Raw genomic sequence first — 6,155 nt, 5'->3', positions numbered from 1 at the left:
GTAGAGAGTTACAATGGTTAATCACCAAATGCTGGAAACGTTAATATGTTCGATCACCAAAGGTTGCAATCATCATTACATTTTTTTTTGAAAAAGGGCATTACTTGCAAGGTTTCATTTATATAATTGCAATTGTCATGTTCAAACTTTTTTTATATAATCTAAACGTATGAATCTATAGAACATGAATCATTTGTTCAAAATGTACATCAGAAATGCAGCATTGTAAAAAAGGAAAACAAACACCTTCTTTTCATCTAATAGAAGGGAACTACGACTAATAACGTCAATTTAATTTACCCGAGTATAGTTTAGGATTAACACTTGTTACTATAACAATTACACCTTTTGGATTTTTTGGCCTATTCCCTTTAAATAATTAGTAATTTGTTCACCCCAAATAGTTAGACGTACTTTACTTCCACTGTATTCTAATAATAAAAATATAAAATTTACATGTGTATGTTGTTACATATATTATTTAAAAAATACTATTCTCACCATTCTATTATTATGTCAATAACTATTTTAGAATTAATACAACTATTTAAACAATTTTTAGAAAAGACACGAATTTTCAACATTCAACTTTTAGAAAAGACACAATTTTTTGATAACTTTAAGAAAAAACACACAACATTTCAACATAACTGGAATTCAAATTAATTGAATTCATATTATTAGTAGATATATATCAGAAAATATAATGAAAACAGATTCTAAATCATCTTATTAAAATGAAAATAGGTTAAAAACGTATATATATAGAATAGTATTTGACTCTTGTGTTGTCATCATCGAGTGAAAACCAAAAAAGTAACACATCATCGCATTTTTAATATTTATTTATTTCTATATTTAATATTTTATTATGGGAACTATTAAAATATATCTAATGGATAATAAACATTTTAAAATTAATAATGCATTTCTAACCCAGCTTAAATTTCTAACCAAGGTAAATAAATCAATAATACATTTTTAACCCAGTTAAAATTGGATAATGCATAACTACATTTACCTACTTTTTTCTTGCTAATAAAAAATTTTAGTCTATGTCAAACCATACTGTGGTATCCGGCAGGATGAGCCCATCTCTCTCTACATCTTCATCTTGCGTAATAAAATCTTCTATGTACTGTGTAAAGAATGTCAGATCAATGGCTCTATGACATAATTAGAGTTGCTAGAAAATTCCCATGCATTAACTATTTCTTGTTCACTGATGATAGCATGTTTTTCAAAAATCCAGTCTTTAAAGCTATATGATCTTAAAACATACTATTAAAGTATGAGAAAACATCTTGTCAGATGATAAATACTTGTAAGTCATCAAATTTTTTCTCAGGTGCCAAAACTCCACAAGAGGATAGAATCTGTGTCAAATAAACTCTAGGCATTGAAAAAAAAAGGGGGAAATTTGCCTTTTTAGAGCAAAAAATAGGGACATTGTCCCATTAGACTAATACCAAAATATAATTGTCTCATTAGGCTAATATTTTCGTAATTGCCTATTATAACCTTAAATTAACTTAATTAAAGGTAACAAATTAATTTAGTTTATTATTTATTATACGTTACAAAAAAAATAGAAAAGGGGAAAATTCCCAAATCATCAAAACCAAAGTACTCTTCTTCTCGATGGCGTCGTCTCCTCCGTATCACCTTCGCGTCTCCTCTGTCTCGTCGAGCTCGGAGCCATCCAACATCGCCTCCTCCATCGGTCGGAATCTACATCCACGTCGTTCTTCTCCAGTTTATATCCTTGATAAGTTTCTTAACATTCAAAAGCTTTGTTTCCTTGAAATCGAAATCACTGAACTTTGTTTCTCCGCCCTAATCTATTATTAATCTCTTCTTCTCCCATCAAAATCGCAGGTCATATCGTCACTAGTCAACCGGACACCGACTCAAATCTCTTCGGGTCCGACATAAGTCTCTTCTTCTCCGGTATAATCTCGTCGGCTCCGGCGTACTCTCTTTGTCTCCGGCGTATTCTATTCTTCAGTTCTTCTCCCATCCAAATCGAAGTTAACATACACACTTCTCAGTCCTAATTTGTTTTCATGGTATGAAATTTTGTTTTTATTCTTCTTTGCATGTGTTTTGATCGTGGTTAGTCTCTGTAAAAAGCATATAGATTAGTGTTTATGTATATGTTCTTGTGTTCTTGTGAATCGATTTAAGAATGTAGGTGTTTTTTTTATGTGTTTGTGTTCTTGTTTTGTCTATGTTAGCTTTGTTGTGTCTTGTTTCTTGATTATTATGTATGTTTGTGTTCTTGTTACCTTTCGGGATTGTTTAAAGATTAGATTTTTCACAATGTCGTGTCTTCTTTGTATGTTGTTGAACCGTGTTTGATCTCTGTTAATGAACCTTCTGTAGCTTAGGACAGTTTCTTAACTCGTTTACACTCATGTCCCTTCATGTTTATCCAAAAATGTTTCTTAACCCGTTTACACCAAAGCATCCCTCTAGGCATGTGATTATTGCAATGTTCAAATGATTTGGTGCTGGTTTTGATGCAGGAGGAAGATCTGAACATGGAGAATGTCTACTATTCAGAGATGAAGGATGCTGGATTCTTTGACCCCGATTGGGAATAATAAGAACCTGTATATACAATGTGAAAAGGATTGTTTACAAATTGTCATCTTAGGGCCTACTCTTTGACTTATGTATGTGTTAATACAAGACTCCCTATACATGAGTGATATAAGGAACTTCTATCGCTCTCTCTCTTGCACGCATTTTGCCTAATCTCGCATTTGGCATTTCGATTTAAGAAATGAAAAGAACAAGGCTTCATGTGTAACCAAAAGTTTCAGTCGACAAATAGAGAGATCCATGGCATACAGTACTAGCAAAGAGTCGCTGGACTTGACATATTAAAAGAAAATGACAGAAAGATTATGAAAACAACAAACACAAAGCCTCAGATAGTCGGACACTACAAGAAAACAACATGGATACTGAGGGAAAAAATCGTCGAAATTTCGTCGGAATTACGTTATTCCGACGACATACTGACGAAACAAGTCCTCGGAAATAATTCCTCGTAATTTCTTCTTTCCTCGGAATTCCGTCGGAAATATCCAACGGAATTCCGAGGAAACACATTTCCGAGGAAATTTCGAGGAGCACCAGTTTGTCGGAAATCTCCTCGGAATATACCGAAGGAGTACTTCGTCGGGATATACATCGATCGAAGCGTTTTTGGACATATACCCATCGATCGATCCGTTTATAAAAACACGTTCGGAATATACTGAGGGACACCTTTCCTCGGAATATTCCGAGGAACATGTCCCTCGGTATATTCCGAGGAAGATGTCCCTCGGTATATTCCGAACGTTTTTATATAAATGGATCAATCGATGGGTATATGTCCAAAAACGCATCGATCGATCGAGTAAAAAATATAATTAATTTCCTCGGAATGTAAAAAATATTAATTTTTTATAAAAAATAAAATTTTTGAAATTTAAATTCGAAAATATTAAATTAAAATTAAAATTGACATCATATTAATTAATATTCAAAGTTTCAGAAATAAAAATAAAACATTCTGAGTTTTTGGAAAAAAAAAAACTACGGGTCTGGCACGTCTGGGAACACCTCGTTCGGGTACATCCTCTGCATCAACTCCATCATTTGCTGGTTCAGCCTCCTCTGTGCCTCATAGCCCGCCTGTTGAGCCGCCATCTGGGTCTCCAACAAAGATATGCGATCATCCTTGTCCTTCAACTGAGCCGTAAGTACTTCTGGATCAACAAAGGGCGGTGGGGCAGAAGAAGGAGGAACCGACCGGGTGCGACGACCCAAACCGACCAAACGTCCTTTCTTCTTTGGAACCGACTGAATAGAAAATAGCCAAATTTACAAATTTAAACCAAGAAATAAATGAATTGAACTTTAAAAAAAAAAGAACTTACGGATTCAACGATTTCGTTGATTCGAAACCGGGACAAGTTGGTCGAAGCCGTCGAAGCGTCGTCCTCGGTTTGAAGCTGAGACACTTCGTCTACCACCTGAGTTTGGACCAGGTCGACCACGTCCCTCACAAGACCGTCACCAATCTGGCCGGTCTTCTTGTTGGTATACGCCCTCCTCATTAGGGCGAGATCATCAACCGGCTCGCCATCATTTTCTTCCGCCTTGAAAAAAACATAAATTAAAGAAACATTAGAAATTAGAAGAAATGCACAATAAATTAAAATTCTGAAACTCAAATAATTGAAGAAAAAACGTTTGAACTTACCATGCGATCTCCCAGAGTGGCAATAGATTGAGCACCCAAGTTATGCTTGTAGATGCCCTTCCCTTTACGGTCGCTCCTGCAGTTGGTGGAGTTGGTGGAAGAAGTTTCTTTCATCTCTTCCTTATCCCAATGCGCACACAACTCCTTCCAGACCGTGTCGTTCATCGACTTTGGGACCTTTTAATAAAAAAAAAATAGTTTATTAAATTTAAAAATAGTTTAATAAATTAAAAAATTGTTTAATAAATTAAATCGAACCTTATTGATTTCCCACTTCTTCTTCCACTCGTGGATCTGCTTCCCATAGTTTTCCATAACTTTATGGACGAAGTGGTGATAGATAAAGAGTGTCTCATCTGAATTCCAGTTGAACTCTTGCTGAAAAAAAAACACAATTAGTAGAAAATTTATATTAAAGATTAAAAATATAAGTAAAAAATTAGAATACTTACCGCAAACTAACGAAACCACAGAACCTGCTTGTCGGTAGGGAAGTGAGTGAAAGTCGGATGTCCCTTGTCGAGGGCCGAGTACATCATACGGTTGATCCATGCGCTGATCCCGTTCCCGGATCGGTTGAACCTAATAAAAAGAACAAACAGTTAATAATGAATCCAAATTTAAAGAAAAAAAAATGTTTAATTACCATGTTTGACCCCGTCCATGTAGATACGGAGTGAGATACGGAAGATGGTCACGACCGGGCTGTTGAACAAACTCCGCAACACTCATCACTCCCGGAGGACCCGGAGGAGGAGGGGCGGATGCAGCAGCGGGAGCGAGAGGAGCAGGAGCGGGTGCAGCAGAGGGAGATGTATGGTTGGAGCTGTGGGGCGAAGGGGAATCCTGAAAATGGCTGGAATCCCGAGACTGGCTCCCCGTACCACCACGACCACGACGCTGTCGAGGCCGGATCTGATCATCATAAGACCTGTAAATTAAAAAAAATATTTAATAAATACAGAAATATATAAATTATTATTATTTTTCTAAAAAGTCTCAAATAATTTAATCAAAAAAAATATTTATAGATATTAAAAATATTTAATAAATATATAAAAATAGTTCTAATAAAAAAATAGTTTTAATAAATAAAAAATAGTTTAATAATTACAAAAAATAGTTTTAATAATATATATATATATATATTAAAAATATTTTTAAATCCCAAATAATAGTTTTTAATCACAAAAAGAGTTGTATAGATATTAAAAAATGTTTTGTAAAATCCAAAAAATCGAATTTATATACAAAAAATATTTTGTAAAATCCAAAAAATCGAATTTATATAGAAAAATCGTTTTGTAAAATACAAAAATCGATTTTCTATACAAAAATTGATTTTATAAATACAAAAAAAATAAAAAAAATTATAAATCAATTATAAATCAATTCAACAAAACAAATTATTCAACCAAATCACAATTCTAAACCTATTATACAACCAAAAATCACAGTCCTAATCAATCACCCTAACGAAAATCTATCAAAACTACACAAAAACCTAACAAGTAGAACCTAAGAGAGTGGGATAGGGTCCTTACATGATTTGTGTAAGAAAAGGGGGAGATCACCGGAGATATCGTCGGATTTCAAGGGGAAATCGCCGGAGAAAAAAGAGAGGAGTCGCGCAGATGAAGAAGAAAGAAATGGGGAAGAAGAAGGGGCTCGTGGTTATAAAATCTAGGGTCTGACGGATATTATCCGTCGGAATTTCGTTGGAATTATAATTTCAATTTTCGCAAAATATTTTTTCGGTAAAATGAAAATATTCCGAGGACATTCCGACGGATAGTAAAATATCCGTCGGAATTTCCTCGGAATATTCCGAGGAAATACCGAGGAACTAGTGTTTGAGGTTTCAAAACATCAATTTTTTTTGCCGTATTTCATT

General features: G+C 34.3%; 1 long non-coding RNA gene across 1 annotated transcript; it reads left to right on the top strand.

Moving 5' to 3' along the window:
- Positions 1 to 913: 913 nt before the first annotated feature.
- LOC125586245 lies at positions 914 to 2,734 on the top strand. The gene is made up of 2 exons (XR_007322767.1): positions 914 to 2,069; positions 2,529 to 2,734. It is a non-coding gene; the product is annotated as an uncharacterized LOC125586245 (long non-coding RNA).
- Positions 2,735 to 6,155: the final 3,421 nt, after the last annotated feature.

Source organism: Brassica napus, chromosome C4 (genome assembly GCF_020379485.1).
Source record: "Brassica napus cultivar Da-Ae chromosome C4, Da-Ae, whole genome shotgun sequence".
Lineage (NCBI taxonomy): Eukaryota > Viridiplantae > Streptophyta > Magnoliopsida > Brassicales > Brassicaceae > Brassica > Brassica napus.
The sequence above is the reverse complement of the archived record's forward strand: the minus strand, read 5'-3'. Positions and strand labels throughout refer to the sequence as shown.